Here is an 18,074-nt window from a genome sequence, read left to right as displayed (position 1 = left end):
CGCCGGAAATTCAGCTTGAGCGCCCCTAGAGGGAGACAGGGCGAGGCTCGAGGCGCTCCGCGTCCCTCTTAGGGCGCTGAAACTGAATATCGCAGCGCAATGTGCCGCAGCACCACACGCTGCGGCACGGCGCGCTGTGGTACTGCAGGCCTTCCTCCCATTCTTAAGGGGGAGGGGCCTGCACCAGCGCGATGAGCGATCGCGAGTGCCGGCAAAAGAGCCCGGCACCGAGGAGAAGTGCCGGGCTCTCGGAAAACAGCCGGCAATGCCGCGGGGGGGTGGAGATGGAGAACAGGAGGCCGGGGACGGAGGTGCTGGCAGATGGCCGCCCCGCACCTCCACCTTAATTTGCGCCACTGCCGCCACAGGTAGGCCCCGTGAACCGGGCGCGATTAGCGAGCGGCGCTACAGAGGCAGTCGCTGACAGATATCTCGATTGGGGCGGTAGCGGGGCACTGCGCACACCGATGATGTCATCAGTGGCGGCGCAGCACAACAGGCTAACGCCGCCATTAGCGCCCCAGCTAAATATCGTGGTTGGCGTGGCCAGTGGTGCTAAAGCCACCGAGTGCCCTCTTTAGGCGCTAACTGGTGGTGCAGCCCACCGAATTTCTCCCCCACTGACTCTTGGGATACACACCCCATCAAAGCTGCTGTCATTTTGTAAACGATAGCAACTCTACATTTTTAATTCCTATTTTCTGTCTTTTCTCCACATCCCTTATTACCCTTGCTTCTCAAATAATTATCTGTCCCCCTTTTAAACCCGTTGATTGATTTTGAATCTATGGCCCTGAGACACTGCGGCCGGAGTTTTCACAGGAAAAAACAGGTGGGTTGGGGGAAGGGGGTGGGAGTGAAAGTTGTAAAAATCTAAAACCCGACCCCCAACCCGCCTCTGCCCCGCCCACTTTCACCTTTCACTCAGGCGGGACGGTGGGTGGGCAGCCAACCCGCTGCCAGGAGGCGGGTTGGTATTTTAAATATTATAATGAGGCCTGAAACCTCTACTTTAACCAGCTTTGCAGGTTTTACTGCAGGCGGCTGGGGATCCCGGGGCTCGGGACTCCCGGTAGCTGCAACAAGGCGGTCTCAGCCTCGGGGAGCAATCCTTGTGGGCCAGGAGGAGCAGGAGTGCTACCTCCTGGCTCCCCCACCATCAACCTGCCACTCCCTGGGTTCGGGGTTCAGACCCCCCCAGGCCTGGAACACCCCTGGTGATCACGACTCAACGCCGGGGTCGGGAAAAGGTAAGAAAATGTATGTAAAACTTCTTTACACACTTTAGACACACCAAACACACTTACCTTTGCACTCATGCACACATCACTCACCTGAACACCAACATCTCGACCCCTCCAAGCCCTTCAACCCGACTCCTCTAACTTGGCGTGGTTTGGAGCCGTCGGGAATCCCACACTTCAGCATTAAAAATAGGGATTAGGCTAAAAACTGCCCGTTAACTACCTGTTAACAGGCAGTTAATTGGCACTAATCCCTTCCCGCCTCGGGTAGGCGGGTCCCAGCCTCCTTTGAAATTGGCACGGAGGTGGGATGGGGTCAGGACCCCCGATTTCGGGAATTTAACCCCCCGCACGCCTCCAGTCCCAACTCCACGGCTCAATGAAAATCGAGGCCTATGTCTCTCTGTCCGTGTCTCTCTTCCTTTCTGCCTGTCCTTATAAACCAGCATGGTAAGAAAATGACCCATTTTGCATTACACAATTTATGACTGAATGACTAACCCCCTTACTCAAAACCCTTTCCCCTGTCCCTTAACCCTAACCCAAGTATGTAGAGCTTATGGATCCCTTTGTCTCCAAGATTGAAACCATCCATGAAACTGCCTCTGCTGCTACCTACCCTTCTTTTCCTCACCTCCCCAGTTTCTCACCCATTCTAGCCCTATTGCCCCTCACTGCAATTTATCTTCCCATAGAACTCTGTATGCTTATCTCTTCTGAGATTCAGTTCCCATTGATCCTCACCCCTACAACTTGTGACTCAACTACCTTTTCTGATCCCTATTGTTAATGGTTCATTTTCCTGTCACTATCCCCCTTCCTTTCAAAACTGCCAGCATCAAACCCATCCTCAAAAAATAACTTTTGACCTATCTATTCTCTCCAACTACTACCCCATCTCCAATCTCACTTTCATTTCTAAGGTTTTTGAACCTGTCATTGCCTTTCACCTCTGTGCCCATCTGTCCAAAATTCCCTGTTCAAATCTTTCAGTCTGGCATGCAACCTTCTCACTGTGGTGCATTATTCCTCCTCGACAACTTTGTAGAACTTGACACTGTTGACAATGCCATTCTCCACCATAACTTCTTCTTTACTGTCCTGCCATTTCATTCCTACCTGCCCAAAAGAACAGTTCATCTCCAGCAATTGCTTCTTTTCCTAACCCCACGCAGTCACCTCTGGAGCCCTCACATTCATCACCAAAACTGTTTAATTCCATCTCAGCAACTTTGCCTGCTTCTGGCCCGAGCTCAGCCCTTCCATCAATGAAACCTTTATCGATGCTTTTGTTACACATAGACTGGACGGGACTGAAATTCTACTGGGGGTCTGCTGGCCTCCTGCTGGATTCACAGTGGGAGATGGCTGGATCCCCCGCAGAACTTCAGCTCCACTATCTCAAATGTCCTTCTCACCATCATCCACTCTCCATAAAATCAAACTGGTCTTTAATCTGTTTCCCATATCACGCCCTCCACCAAGTTCCAATCATTCATTACTCCTGTCCTTGCTGACCTACATTGACACTCAGTTCCCCAAAGCATTAAATTTGAAATCCTTGGGGGAAAAATTTGTGTTCGCAAGCAAGTTAATGGTCGCAGCGCTAACCGAGTGAAGTTGGTCTAGGGGGCACAGAGATAGGTGGCGCAGCGCTCACCTGCCATGCAACGCCGTCCTGGTGGCGTTGTTGGAGGGATCCGGGATGAAGTTCCTGTCCAGGTCCGGCGCTGCAGCTTCCCACAGCCTCTGGGAGCAAAGCTGTGGAGCACGCTGGAAATTGTGGGTGGTGCAGAGGTCTGCGATTTAAAGGGGCCATGCACACTAAACCAACGCAAAATAAAATGCAGTGAATCAATATTTTTCAGCCCTTTCTGCCTTTTAGGAAATATTCAACATTTAAAAGAAGTTCCAAATGTGAATATTCAGCTGTTAAAGCTGAATTACCTTCCTAACCTCAACAAATGGGAAAACTGCCTCAGCACTAACACAAATGGCTCAGCAAGCCAGGGAAAGGCTAGGGTCTCACATGCAGCACTCCAGCTTTGTGCAGGGGGCCAACGCTGCAAGAGCGGCCCTCTACCCACAGGGGCCAGGAGGCCCTCCAGAAAGAACAATGTGGGACCACATCACTAAAGCCGTCACTGCCAGCAGTGTTGCCCCCATCACCTGACTCCAGTGCCCAAAGAAGCTTCAGGACCTCGGACCACTGGTCAAGGTCAGTGATTGCATCTTCAAAAGCCGGCTTCTACCAACTGCACCACTAGCCTCACACATTGCTCAATGCAGGACCCCCAGTCACTCACCTACCAACAACCTGCATCAATGACGAGGCACATCTCCCATTCCTAGCCTCACCTCACCCCCTTGGAGGAGACGGTACTGGCCATTCTTGGCAGGGACATGGTTGAGCCCTTGGCCAGCAGCGAGGCTGAAAGGATGCAAGATGCGGGTATTCTCGTACGCTTTCCCACCCTCCCGTCAGCACAACTCCACCCTTGTGCCTTCCTCATTTCACACACCCAAGAAATGCAGCCTGCCCAGCCCGTGGGTGACCAAGAAGAGGCAACCTGCCTAACCAGTGGGACCGCAGGCAGATGATTTCATCCTGGATATCCTGGCCACAAAGGGGCTGTCTGGGATGCAAATTCTCACAGTATTTCCCTACTTTAGGTATATAAATACATTTCAAGGTCATTTACATAAATTGGGAATAGAGTAATCATAACTTATTAAAAATCTGCATATGAACAGATTCTGCACATATTTAGCAGTTTACAGTTAAGTAGATTGATGTCTACATGCAACATTTTAAAAAATACACTTCCAAGATGTTATACTGGAGGGAACCCATCCGCAAACCAACACAAATGTTTATTTGCACACCAGCAAGGTCTCACAAACAGCAATGTGATAATGACCAGATCATCTGTTTGTGAAGTTGGTTGAGGAATAAATATTGGCCAGGATACAGAGGGAGAACTCCCCTGTTCTTCTTTGAAATAGTGCCATGGGATCTTTTCCGTCCACCCCAGAGGGCAGATGGGGCCTCAGTTTAACGTCTCATCTGAAAGACATCACCTCAGACAGTACAGCACTCCCTCAGTATTCCACTGGGAGTGTCAGCCTCGATCATGTGCTCAAGTCTCTGGAGTGGGACGGGTACCCACAACTTTCTGACTCAGCTTGAAACACTCATCAGGTCAGCAGCAACTGTGGGGAGAGAAACAGAGTTAACATTTCAGATCGATGACCTTTCATCAGAACGCTAGGGCACAATTTAGGCTGAAGAGAAGGGACCTGTATTAGGTTTCACCCTAGCTTAGTGGTACCACTCTTGCCTGAATCACAAGGTTGTGGGTTCAAACCCCACTTCAGGACTTAACTACATAAGCTAGGCTGACAATTAAGGGCAGTACCATCAAGGTGCTGTCTTTCAGAACTGATGAAAGGTCAGCAACCTGAAACGTTAACTTTGTTTCTCTCTCCACAGATGCAGAGTATTTCCAGCATTTTTCGCTTTTATTTCATTTTTTATTTTGCTTTTGTACAAATGTTTATGGACCCTACTTAAGCATGTTCAATCTTCACATTTTCAGTATATCCTAATATTTAGTGTAAATCAAAGTCTCACTGGCTCTTATAGATTCTTTAAACTTAGTATTATTTCAGTGCACACAGAAATAGCTTGTGGGATGAATACAAGGAAAAATCCTATAAAGATGTAGCAATATACATTTTAAGGGGATCAGGGAAGAACTGAAAGTGACTGGGAAGGGGCATGAACTGTATAACAGATACAATAGTGCAGTTACATCTATAAAGGTTGAAGAAGCCAGCCTATGGAACCAACACCAAAAAGTGTTTGAAAGTCCAAGTCACGAGGTTGGGAAAACAAATCCCCTTTTTAGATCTCTGGGGTATGCACCATTCCCGAGCAATGTTAGCAACCGACCAACTTGCACCTAGACTCTACCGATGACTCATCTGCCCCCCTCCAGCTTCTACCCATGATTGACTCCTCCCCCACCAGCTTCTACCCATGATTGCCTCCCCACACCACCACCCATAGATGCATTTGTCATTACATGGAATCTACAGACAGAAACAGGCCATTCAGCACAGCAGGTCTATGCCAGAGTTTATGCTCCAAGTGAGCTTCCTCCCATCCGACTTGATCTAACCCTATCAAGCACATCTTTTTATTCCTTTCTTCCTTATATACTTGTCTAGCTTCCCCTTAAATGTATCTATGGCATTCACCTCAACTGCTCCATGTGGTCGCGAGTTCCACATTCTAACCACTCTCTGGGTAAAGAAGTTTCTCCTGAATTTCTTATTGGATTTATTAGTGGCTATCTTATATTTATGTCCTCTAGTATTGGGCTCTCCCACACAAGTGGAAACATCTTGATTAGTTTAGAATAGTTTGAAGAAATATGACCATGATTGACTCTTCCCCCCTTTCAGCTTCTATACATGGCTGACTGACTTGCTTTCTGAATTTTCCCTCAATTGAAAATGCATGTATAAATTACAAATTTATGAAGCTAGGGAGCCAAATCAAGATTGGCCAACTTCTACCATCAAGTAAAGTATTTGAGATTCAAACATTAAATCAGTTAACTTGTAGTAAAAATGTAATCTAAACCCCAAAGAAAGTGATATTCATTTAAACATCTTCACAGCTTATTTTTAAAAAATCAAGAATTCTGACATGTTCACCAATAATTATAAACTTTATATTCCAACTTCATGCCATAAAAAGACAAAGGAAGGCACTTTTCATTGGTTCTGTGATATAATCTGCATCCCATTTGCAGTTCAATATTTCAATCTCTAAAGTAACATAGGCAGAAAAACAATTAATAACCCAGGTCAAAAGTACATTTAATGGGCCTGAATTTGCGATCGGAGGCTTCCCGTGGGCGGATGCCTCCAATCAAATTTTCTACACATTTACCTGGTGGTTCGGGAGATATGGAGGCTTGTGATCCTGGACCTCTCCTGGTAGAAATGTGTAGCGGCCCACGTATCCCAGGGGCGCATGCAGTTCGCAAGCGCCCCTGGGATCACGTGGGCCAGCCCAACCAACGAAAGAAGGGAATCTCCATTCATACTTATGGGGTTTCCGTACGTACGGAACTGTCATAAGGGGATGACTTAAAAAATACACGAACACATTAAAAAAAAAAGTTTTTAATTACATATATAAAAATAATTAAAATGGCATTTCATTAAATATTTTAAACAAAAACATAATTTTTGGAAAACATTTTTAAATCTGTTTTAAGGGGGCTAAAAATAAACTTACCTTCTTGGACAGGGTTTTTAATGTAAATGTGAGTGATAACATTTTATTTTTCTATTTTTTAAAACTCTTATGCTGGTAAAAGTAGGCCTTACGCCTGCTTTTACCATGTGTCAGAGTTCCACGGCCTTTCAGCGGGCGGAAGTTGGGCAAATAGCGCAACTCTCCACCGGCAGAGGCCCTTTTCCTGGGGATACGGATCTTGACAGATCGCAAGTGCTGGGTTTCAGCGCATGCGCTTCGCATGCCTAAACCTGGCACTTGCGCGGCCCCTACGGGCGCGTGCGCACCTTGCACACACCCGTAAGGGGGGGGGGGGGGGTCGCAAAATACGGCCCAGTGTTTTCCCTCTAAATCTCAATACCATTAGATTTAGGTTTGCTTTACCACAATGACAGAAGATACTAGATGTATAAAAAATTTAACATGGGGTGGATGAAACTTTTCATATTTAAAAATAGCCTATGATTTCTATCAAAAAAAATCCAAAATTAAGTTTGTACCATACAAATGTGTTAAAGAAATGGGTGCACAAATTCATTTTACGAAAACAGTCTGTAGGCAATGACTGACACTTAGCTCAGTGTATGTGCCAGCAGTCCGAAAACAAATCAGCAGTCTAGTAGTATTCGGTTTTCCATTTAATGTACAGTATTTCTGTTAATGGACTTCACTTTCCTCGCATTATACTTTTCCAGAAGCCCAGTTTTTGCATTTTAACAACTTCTTTTAAAGCAAGAAACATCAATCACTGAACAAAATAAACCTTCACAATGTCACAATATAAAATATACAGATTTTCTGTTACATATATAAAATCTTCACTCCACTGGATTTGTAGATATATGGCTAGCTGCTTCTTGAGGCTTGAATGCTGTGGCAATAGGTTCTATGCTCTGCAAACAACAGAAAGAAAACACTATTTATTTTAATATCTGCAGTCAACAGTGAGGCTTTAAAAATAACCAAGAAAGTAATTCAAAAATACTTTTGAGAATTAAATCAAAACACAGATTAATTAAAAACAGATTTGTGGAAGTATCTGAGGATGTAAAAAGGTTGGTGGGTGGTTCAAAATGAAGACGATCATGACTTTAGGAAAGCACTTCATAAATTCCACCTCGAGTTGTAACTAAGCTGTAAATTCATGAGAGGAAGGGGAAAAAATGTGACAAAAGTATCTCTCGTGGTAATATAAACTATTTTAATTATTTTTTTATACAATTTTTTTTGAATTACCCAATTTGAATTGAGCAAATTTTAATTAAAAAGGAGCAGACTGTAAAGGTGTGATAACCAATGGTAACTGCATTAAGTTGGCCACAGAATCCCTGCTGTTGATAATATTATTCACAACATGGAGGATAGTATTGCAAATAAAATTTCGACATTTTCAGATGACACCAAGATCTCTTGGAAAGTAGAAGGGCCAAGAAATCGGAGATCTAGTAACTGAGAAAATGGTCAATTTTAATACTGACTGATGTAAAGAAAATCTAAATGGTGCTAAAAGTGGTAAATATACCAAGTGCATATATAGTGAAACACATTCCAATTATACGGAAGAATTTTCACGGGTCAAGTCGTCACATGAAAATTTGCCTTGCCCCTTTTGTGAGTAAACAGGCTGGTGAAACGAATAACGGGGCATATATTAAGGAGAAAGTTAGAAATGTTTTCACACAGATGACTATTAGAGCATAGAATGTATTATTATAAGTAGCTATTGAAACAGAGACTATAACCTCATTTAAAATAGAATTGGATAACATAAAAGGACAAGTAGGAAACAGCAGGGAAATGGGGTCAGAATAGATAGCTTCCCATTGAAGAGGTGGCTGTAATTTCCATGATTCATTGCACAATCCACAAATACCAATCTCCTCCTAACATTAATCAGTCTCACAGCCCAAGAGATTAAATCCACGTTCTTCGTATTGGACTTGGCTTCATTCCTGTGCTCATTGTACCATAAGCGCAAGACGGAAATCTGGCAACTCTCAAATTATTCTCATCATGGTAAATAGTGGAGGTTCCAATATAATTAACTGATGTAGATGGAAAAAAAAAACATATGGGTGTGCTATTTACTCAGGTGTTGAAATCATCGTTTTGTGTCAATGGTTGCTGAGGGAAGTACAATATTAGGCTGAGGCAGGAGCCACAGAACTGAAGTCTGCCTAGTTAGAACCCAATAGCAACCAAACCTGCAATTTGCCTACTGTTGTAGTATAATGCACAGGAACTCCACGACACCATTCCCAGATGCTTCGAGAAGCTTCTCCACATCAAATAATAGATATGGTTGTGCAACTGTAACTGGCTGTCATTGAAATCTCATCTCCTGGACATTTCTAAAAGGAAGCTGATCCACATAATTTCCAATAGACCAGCTTACTGACAGGACTCGTAGCTAACATCATTTGAGCAGCTGTGTGCGGCGAGCCGGCACAGCAGGTCTTCAGGGAGCAGCAACATTACTCCAACATTGTGCCTCCTAAATGGGAAGGCTAATGTCATTCGCTGAACACTCCCATCACATCTACATCAACAACTTGTACTTACAGAACACCTTTAATGTAGTAAAACGTCCCAAGGCGCTTCACAAGAGCGTTAGCAAAACAAAATGTGACACCGAGCCGCAGAAGGAGAAATTAGGGCTGATGAGAGATGAGTTTTAAGGAGGAAAGAGAGGTAGAGACATTTAGGGAGGCAATTCCAGAGTTTAGGGCCTGGGTAGCTGAAGGCACGGCCGCCAATGGTGGAGCGATTGAAATCGGGGATGCTCAAGAAGCTGAATTTACCACCACCTTTAACTATTGTACCGTACCTGATTAAGGAATTCTTGACATCGAATGGATTTCTTCATCACTTTCTGAGAGTCAGTTAATTTTTGTAGCAAGGACCCTGAAACAAAGAAACAGGTTTCATGAAGAGTGGAAAAACATTTACTACACTGAAACAATCAAACTACGCAAAACAGCAAATAACATTTCCTTCGTTCCGGACAAAAACAAAATCAGGGCCAAGAGTTCAGTTTGGATAGGGTGGTCAGGGATTTAAATATTAATATTGTTTAAGTCTCATCTAGAGGAATAAAGGAACCCATCTGGTTCACTAATGTCCCTTAGCGAAGGAAATCTGCCGTCCTTACCTGGTCTGGTCTATATGTGAAATATCCCCATTCTCAATGATGGTGGAGCCCAGCATGTGAGTGTAAAAGACAAGGCTGAAGCATTTGCAACTATCTTCAGCCAGAAGTGCCGAGTGGATGATCCATCTCGGCCTCCTCCTGAGGTCCCCAGCATCACAGATGCCAGTCTTCAGCCCATTCAATTCACTCCACGTGATGTCAAGAAACGGCTGAAGACACTGGATACTGCAAAGGCTATGGGCCCTGACAACATTCCGGCAATAGTACTGAAGACTTGTGCTCCAGAACTAGCTGCGCCCCTAGCCAAGCTGTTCCAGTACAGCTACAACACTGGCATCTACCCGGCAATGTGGAAAATTGCCCAAGTATGTCCTGTCTACAAAAAGCAGGACAAATCCGACCCGGCCAATTACCGTCCCATCAGTCTACTCTCAATCATCAGCAAAGTGATGGAAGGTGTCGTCAACAGTGCTATCAAGCGGCACTTACTCAGCAATAACCTGCTAACTGATGCCCAGTTTGGGTTCCGCCAGGGCCACTCAGCTCCTGACCTCATTACAGCCTTGGTCCAAACATGGACAAAAGAGCTGAACTCAAGAGGTGAGGTGAGAGTGACTGCCCTTGACATCAAGGCAGCATTTGATCGAGTGTGGCATCAAGGAGCCCTAGCAAAACTGGTCAATGGGAATCAAGGGGAAAACTCTCCATTGGTTGGAATCAGACCTAACACAAAGGAAGTTGGCTGTGGTTGTTGGAGGTCATTCATCTCAATCACATGACATCACTGCAGGAGTTCCTCAGGGCAGTGTCCTAGGCCCAACCATCTTCAGCTGTTTCATCAATGACCTTCCCTCCATAAGGTCAGAAGTGGGGATGTTCGCTGGTGATTGCACACTGTTCAGCACCATTCAAGACTCGTCAGATACTGATGCAGTCCGTGTCCATATGCAGCAAGACCTGGACAACATTCAGACTTGGGCTGACAAGTGGCAAGTAACATTCGCACCACACAAGTGCCAAGCAATGACCATCTCCAACAAGCGAGACTCTAACCATCTCTCCTTGACATTCAATGGCATTACCATCGCGGAATCCCCCACTATCAACATCCTGGGGGTTACCATTGATCAGAAACTGAACTGGACCAGCCATATAAATACTGTGGCTACAAGAGCAGGCCAGAGGCTGGGAATTCTGCAGCGAGTGTCTCACCTCCTGACTCCCCAAAGCCTTTCCACCATCTACAAGGCACAAGTCAGGAGTGTGATGGAATACTCTCCACTTGCCTGGATGAGTGCAGCTCCAACAACACTCAAGAAGCTCGACACCATTCAGGATAAAGCAGCCCGCTTGATTGGCACTCCATCCACCACCTTCAGCATTCACTCCCTCCACCACCGGCGCACTGTGGCTGCAGTGTGTACCATCTACAAGATGCACTGCAGCAACTCGCCAAAGCTCCTTCAACAGCACCTTCCAAACCCGCGACCTCTACTGTAGTGTATGTACCTTTAAGAGGAACTATGTTTTTGAAGCCCTTGTATACTGTAGTACCAGTAGTGACCACTCGGGTATATAAGCCTGTGTAGCGTCTTGTGCTGTTAGTTCACCTCCAGACTTTGTTCAGTAAACACTTGTTAAATCAACTCCTGCATTCCGTGTCTCCATTAACACACGGATCTAACATCTACCACTTAGAAGGACAAGGGCAACAGACGCATGGGAACATCACCACCTACAAGTTCCCCTCCAAGCCACACACCATCCCGACTTGGACCTGTATCGCCGTTCCTTCACTGTCGCTGGGCCAAAATCTTGGAACTCCCTTCCTAACAGCATTGTGGGTGTACCTACACCATATGGACTGCAGCGGTTCAAGAAGGCGGCTCACCACCATCTTCTCAAGGGCAATTAGGGATGGGCACTAAATGCAGGCCTAGCCAGCCAGCGACGCCCACATCCCATCAATGAATTTTTAAAAACTCCAGACCCACAGCAATGTGGTTGACTCTTAACTGCCCTCTGAAATGGCCTAGCAAGCCACTCAGTTATACCAAACCGCTACGAAAAATAATAAGAATAAAACTGGACGGACCACCTGGCATCGACCTCGGCATGGCTTCGGACACGACAACGGCACACCCAGCCCAGTCAACCCTGCAAAGTCCTGCTCACTAACATCTGAGGACCTGTGCCAAAATTGGGAGAGCTGTCCCACAGACTAGTCTGACACAGTCATTCTCACAGAATCATACCTTTCAGCCAATGTTCCAGATTCCTCCATTACCATCCCTGGGTATGTCCAATCCCACTGGCAGGACAGACCCACCAGAGGTGGCAGCACAGTGGTATACAGGCGGGAGAGAATGGTCCTCAACATTGACTCCGGACCCCATGAAGTCTCATGGCTTCAGGTCAAACATGGGCAAGGAAACCTCCTGCTGATTACCACCTACTGCCCTCCCTCAGCTGGTGAATCAGTACTCCTCCATGTTGAACACCACTTGGAAGAAGCACTGAGGGTAGCAAGGGCACAGAATGTACTCTGGGTGGGGGACTTCAATGTCCATCACTAAAAGTGGCTCGGTAGCACCACAGCTGGCCGAGTCCTGAAGGACATAGCTGCCAGACTAGGACAGCGGCAGGTGGTGAGAGAATCAACACGAGGGAAAAACCTACTTGACCTCGTCCTCACCAATCTAGCCTTCGCAGGTGCATCTGTCCATGACAGCACTGTGTAAGAATTGTATCACAGGTCACACACAGATTACCCAAAGGGTCTCAGGAGTCATAGGTCGCTTTATTAAGGAGCGGCAGTTTAAGTTAAGTACAACACGCAATCAAGATAGATATACAGGAAACTTCGCGATATCCGGCACCGATGGGACCGAGCTGCTGCCGATCTATCAAAACTTCCGGATAGACCAGCACTAATGTTGAAGGATACGGAGGTTTTCATCTCCGTATCTGACAACAAACACTGTTGCTTAGCAACAGCTTGTAAACACTCGGCCCGTACCTTGGAAGCGTCTCTGAAGCTGTTGCTAAGCTACAGAGACGCTTTCCAGAGCCTGACTGTTAAAAAAAATGCTAGAAGAAAAAAAACCTAACCAAAACGGCTGCTGATTTCTGCTGTTAGATCGAGGTTTCCGGACATACAACCTCCGGATAAACCAAAGTTTCCTGTAGTAGACATACGGCCGTGACAAGCAGCTGGTATCGGTCCCGATTGGACAGACGGCTGGCATGTGCAAACAGCTCTTCCCTTCCCTTCACTGTCTTGAGTTAAAGGCTCTTTAGATATCTCTTTTTAGGGGTGGGCCTAGGGTAGATTATGGACAGGACTATCTAACTGGTAAGGGCTCTTCCTAAACCAAGGTGCCCAATGGTATGTCGAGTTCTTTGTTTCAACTTTCAGATGAAAACCCTTCCCTTCACATGTCTTTCCGGTTTATACTTTCAAACGATTTCCTACTATCTCTCCCATGCTTATCCTCCCAAGTTGGGAGTCAGACATGCCATTCTCGGTCTTCAGATGTTCGTAGCTGCTTGTTATCAGTTATTTATATTCACGCTGTTCATCAGACTATTGTACTATGGAATTGATCATTAAATTCCCAAAGATATCTTCTATTCTATGTCCTTATACTTAAAAAACTTACGCATTTTAAAACAATTTGTTAAATAAAGTCAAAATCCTAACTTAGTATTATAATATGTTTATTAGCAATAATGGAAGAAACATAGGCGCTGGGCCTCGGTTGGCCAAATCAAAGATACAGTCAACAACCTTTTCAGTACACAAACAGCAGACAGCTAGTCTGGAAACAAGGTCACCACCATGGTGCAGAACGTTAGAACATCTGCAGGAAACCAAGAACATAAGCAAATTCAAAGCATCGATCCAGTTTTCCCAACACCAGTCTGAAGAGATTTTTTTGTCTCAAGTTATTTCTTCCAATTTCTTACAACTGGTAGCAGTGGCCACCGCACAATCCTTGTGGAGACAAAATCCCGTCTTCACACTGAGGACACCCTCCATCGTGTTGTGTGGCACTACCACCGTGCTAAATGGGATAGATTCAGAACAGATCTAGCAGCAGCAGAATTGTATTCCACCACAATCTGTAACTTCATGGCTTGGTATATCCCTCACTCTACCATTACCACCAAGCCAGGGGACCAACCCTGGTTCAATAAGGAGTGTAGAAGAGCATGCTGGGAGCAGCACCAGGCGTTCCTAAAAATGAGGTGCCAACCTGGGGAAGCTGCAACACAGGACTACATGCATGCTAAACAGCGGAAGCAGCATGTTATAGACAAGCTAAGCAATCCCACAATCAATGGATCAGCTCAAAACTCTGCAGTCCTGCCACATCCAGTTGTGAATGGTGGCGGACAATTAAACAACTAACGGGAGGAGGAGGCTCCATGAATATCCCCATCCTCAATGATGGCGGAGCCCAGCATGCGAGTGCAATAGACAAGGCTGAAGTGTTTACAACCATCTTCAGCCAGAAGTGCCGAGTGGATGATCCATATCGGCCTCCTCCTGAGGTCCCCACCATCAAAGAAGCCAGTCTTCAGCCAATTTGATTCACTCCACGTGAAACCAAGAAATGGCTCAGCGCACTGGATACAGCAAATGGGCCCCGACAACATCCCGGCTATCGTGCTGGAGACTTGTGCTCCAGAAATAGCCGCAGTTCCATTACAACAGCACTGGCATCTACCCGACAATGTGGAAAACTGCCCAGGTATGTCCTGTCCACAAAAAGCAGGACAAATCCAATCCGGCCAATTACTGCCCAATTAGTCTACTCTCAATCATCAGCAAAGTGACGGAAGGTACCGTCGACAATCCTATCAAGCGGCACGTACTCACCAATAACCTGCTCACCGATGCTCAGTTTGGGTTCCACCGGGACCACGCGGCGCAAAACTTCATTACAGCCTTGGTCCAAATGTGGACAAAAGAGCTGAATTCCAGGGGTGAGGTGAGAGTGACTGCCCTTGATATCAAGGCAGCATTTGACCGAGTGTGGCATCAAGGAGCCCTAGTAAAAGTGAAGTCAATGGGAATCAGGGGAAAAACTCTCCACTGGCTGGAGTCATATGTAGCACAAAGAAAGATGGTTGTTGGAGGTCAATCATCACAGCCCCAGGACATCGCTGCAGGAGTTCCTCAGGGCAGTGTTCTAGACCCAACCATCTTCAGCTGCTTCATCAATGACCTTCCCTCCATATAAGGTCAGAAGCTGGGATGTTCACTGATGATTGCACGTGTTCAGTTATATTTGCAACTCCTCAGGTAATGAAGCAGACCATGCCCGCATGCAGCAAGACCGGGATGACATTCAGGCTTGGGCTAATAAGTGGCAAGTAACGTTCGCGCCACATAAATGCCAGGCAGCGACCATCTCCAACAAGCAAGAATCTAACCACCGCCCCTTGACAATCAATGGCATTACCATCGCCAAATCCCCACCATCAACATCCTGGGCATCACCATTGACCAGAAACTTAACTGGACCAGCCACATAAATACTGTGCCTACAAGAGCAGCTCAGAGGCTAGGTATTCTGCAGCGTCTCACCTCCTGACTCCCCAAAGCCCTTCCACCATCTACAAGTCAGGAGTGTGATGGAATACTCTCCACTTGCCTGGATGAGTGCAGCTCTAACAACACTCAAGAAGCTCGACACCATCCAGGACAAGGCAGCCCGCTTGATTGGCATCCCATCCACCACCTTAAACATTCACTCCCTCCACCACCGGCGTACCGTGGCTGCAGTGTGTACCATCTACAAGATGCACTGCAGCAACTCGCCAAGGCTTCTTCGACAGCACCTCCCAATCTGCCACCTAGAAAGACAAGGGCAGCAGGTGCATGGAAACACCACCACCTCCAAGTTCCCCTCCAAGTTACACACCATCCTGACTTGGAAATATATCGCTGTTCCTCCATTGTTGCTGGGTCAAAATCCTGGAACTCCCTTCCTAACAGCACTGTGGGAGTACCTTCACCACAAGGACTGCAGTGGTTCAGGAAGGCGGCTCACCACCACTTTCTCAAGGGCACTTAGGGATGGGCAATAAATGCTGGCCTTGCCGGCGACGCCCACATCCCATAAACAAATTTTAAAAAATGTCCAGACTGTAGTGCAACATGTGGTACAACTGTCAGCAGTGAGGAGTTACAGCCAATGGAGTCAGGATTAGGAATTAGAGCTCAAACACCTAATTTATTAAAAGAGAGGAATTCCTAAAAAAAATGCTGCAAAAAAATATAAAAAAATTGTTAAGATTCTTTTTCTTTTGGGACATTTCAGGAAAAAATGATTAGGAGACCTTGTTTTGTTTTGAAGAGCTACGTACTAATCTTCATCACAAGATCACAAAAATGATTTAAATGTTTTTACCACACGTCATGTCATTCCATCACACACTTGCAAACAAACGAGGAACAAACTGCAGAACACTTTTTTTTCGGTGATGTATTACTTTGTATTACTCCATAAAAAGATGGTGCAGCAGGAAAATGGTTACAGAATATTCAAATGCACTCTTTGGCAGAGCTCTAGATTTCAGATCTTCCAACTTACCCTGGTTTCTGAGCAACTGTATATCTCGCTAAAGGATAACCATTACAGGAGTTATATGCTATACACAAGACAAGACACGTATACACACAGGCCTCATTCGTTTTCTAGTAATTATTGTGTCAAACAAAATAAGTGCAACATTTGCAACAATGCAATGTTTCAAGCAGCATTGGAATCCACAATAAATTTGACAACACCTCATACCTTTATACTAGGCAGAGTCTTCACCCTCACAAATCATTCCTCAGGTTGGATGGTCTGATAATGGATCAACAGGCTATGTGAGGCATAAGACATTAACCCAGTGACAGTATAAGAGCTCACAGCATGTATTATGCAGTAAAGTTAATAATTTCAATGGACTGTCTCCTTGCTTTCCCTTACATTTTTGTGAAGAACCTTGGGACATTTTTCTATGTTAAAGGCACTCTATAAATGCAAAGATAAATAACTTAGTGCCTTTTATGACCTCAGGGCGTCCCAAAGTGCTTTACAGCCAATGAAGTACGTACTTTTTGAAGTGTTGCTCCCTAGCCGCCGACCCCATCCTGGCAAGAGGCTGAACCAGACTATTCGCAACCTTGATGTCGTATTTGACCCCGAGATGAACTTCCGACCACATATTCGCCCCATCACCAAGACTGCCTACTTCCACCTCTGTAACATCGCCCAACTCCACCCGCCTCAGCGCATCTGCTGCTGAAACCCTCACCCACGCCTTTGTTACCTTTGGACTTAACTATTCCAATGCTCTCCAGGCCAGCCTCCCATTTTTCACCTTACATAAACTTAAGCTCATCCTAAACTCTGCTGCCTGTATCTTAACTTGCACCAAATCCCGTTCACCTATTGCCTTGCCCCCTCCCTATCTCTGCAACCTCCTCCAGCTCTACAAGCCCTCACGATTGCTGTGCTCCTCCAATTCTGGCATCTTGTGCATCCCTGATTTTAATCACTCCACCATTGGCAGCCTGAGCCCCAAACTCTGGAATTCCCTCCCTAAACCTCTCCGTCTCTTTCCTCCTTTAAGACGCTCCTTAAAACATACTTATTTGAACATATCTCTTTACGTGGCTCGATGTCAAATTTAGGTTACTCTTGTGAAGCACCTTGGGGGGGGGGGGGGGTTTGCTACGTTAAAAGTTGCTATATAAACACAAGTTGTGGCTGTAGTCACTGATGTAATGCAAGCTGTCGTTGCTCTGAAGCTGTCTTAGTCTGACACTCTCCCTAATTGCCCCCTACTTGCTAGAGTCGGGCCCTTCCTTCAAGGGTCTCATTAAAAGCCACTACTGATGGTGCCTCTGCTGAGGGTCCATTTAATCCTCAGTGAAACGCTGCCAGGGAGTACAAGTCACTACATTAAAGGATAACAGTTGTTACTAGTAATATTTATGATCAGTAGCAGCCACACAGCCCGTAAAAAAAGTTCATTTTCAGCAGAACCCATCAAAGTGAAGCACATTTCAAAAACAAAGTGGGTGACGGTTACCGGGCCCGCTCGGTTCGGTTCCCGGCCACCAGACAAACAATAACAGCACAAGCAGCTGGCTCGCTTCTACACTAGGCTGAGGCAGCCAGCAGGCGACACAGGATAAATACCGAGAGTATTGTTGACATCATGGAGCTCAACGGCCACAGCCGCACATTCTTCGGCGCTTATTTTACCCGCCATTGTGGTCCGCCCACACAACCACCCCGCGCAGTTCGGAAGAACCAACCAGTTCACTCGCCGCCATCTTTGATCATGGCAGCAGGGC

General features: G+C 46.0%; 1 long non-coding RNA gene across 1 annotated transcript; it reads right to left on the bottom strand.

The window, feature by feature from the left end:
* Positions 1-5,970: 5,970 nt before the first annotated feature.
* On the bottom strand, positions 5,971-18,065 carry LOC147116657 (uncharacterized). The gene is made up of 3 exons (XR_015078850.1): positions 17,917-18,065; positions 9,386-9,462; positions 5,971-7,451 (listed from the first exon to the last, which is right to left on the bottom strand). It is a non-coding gene; the product is annotated as an uncharacterized LOC147116657 (long non-coding RNA).
* Positions 18,066-18,074: the final 9 nt, after the last annotated feature.

The sequence above is a fragment of the Somniosus microcephalus genome, chromosome 6 (assembly GCF_052327205.1).
Source record: "Somniosus microcephalus isolate GS21.2 chromosome 6, FLI_Smic_1.0, whole genome shotgun sequence".
NCBI lineage: Eukaryota > Metazoa > Chordata > Chondrichthyes > Squaliformes > Somniosidae > Somniosus > Somniosus microcephalus.
The sequence above is the reverse complement of the archived record's forward strand: the minus strand, read 5'-3'. Positions and strand labels throughout refer to the sequence as shown.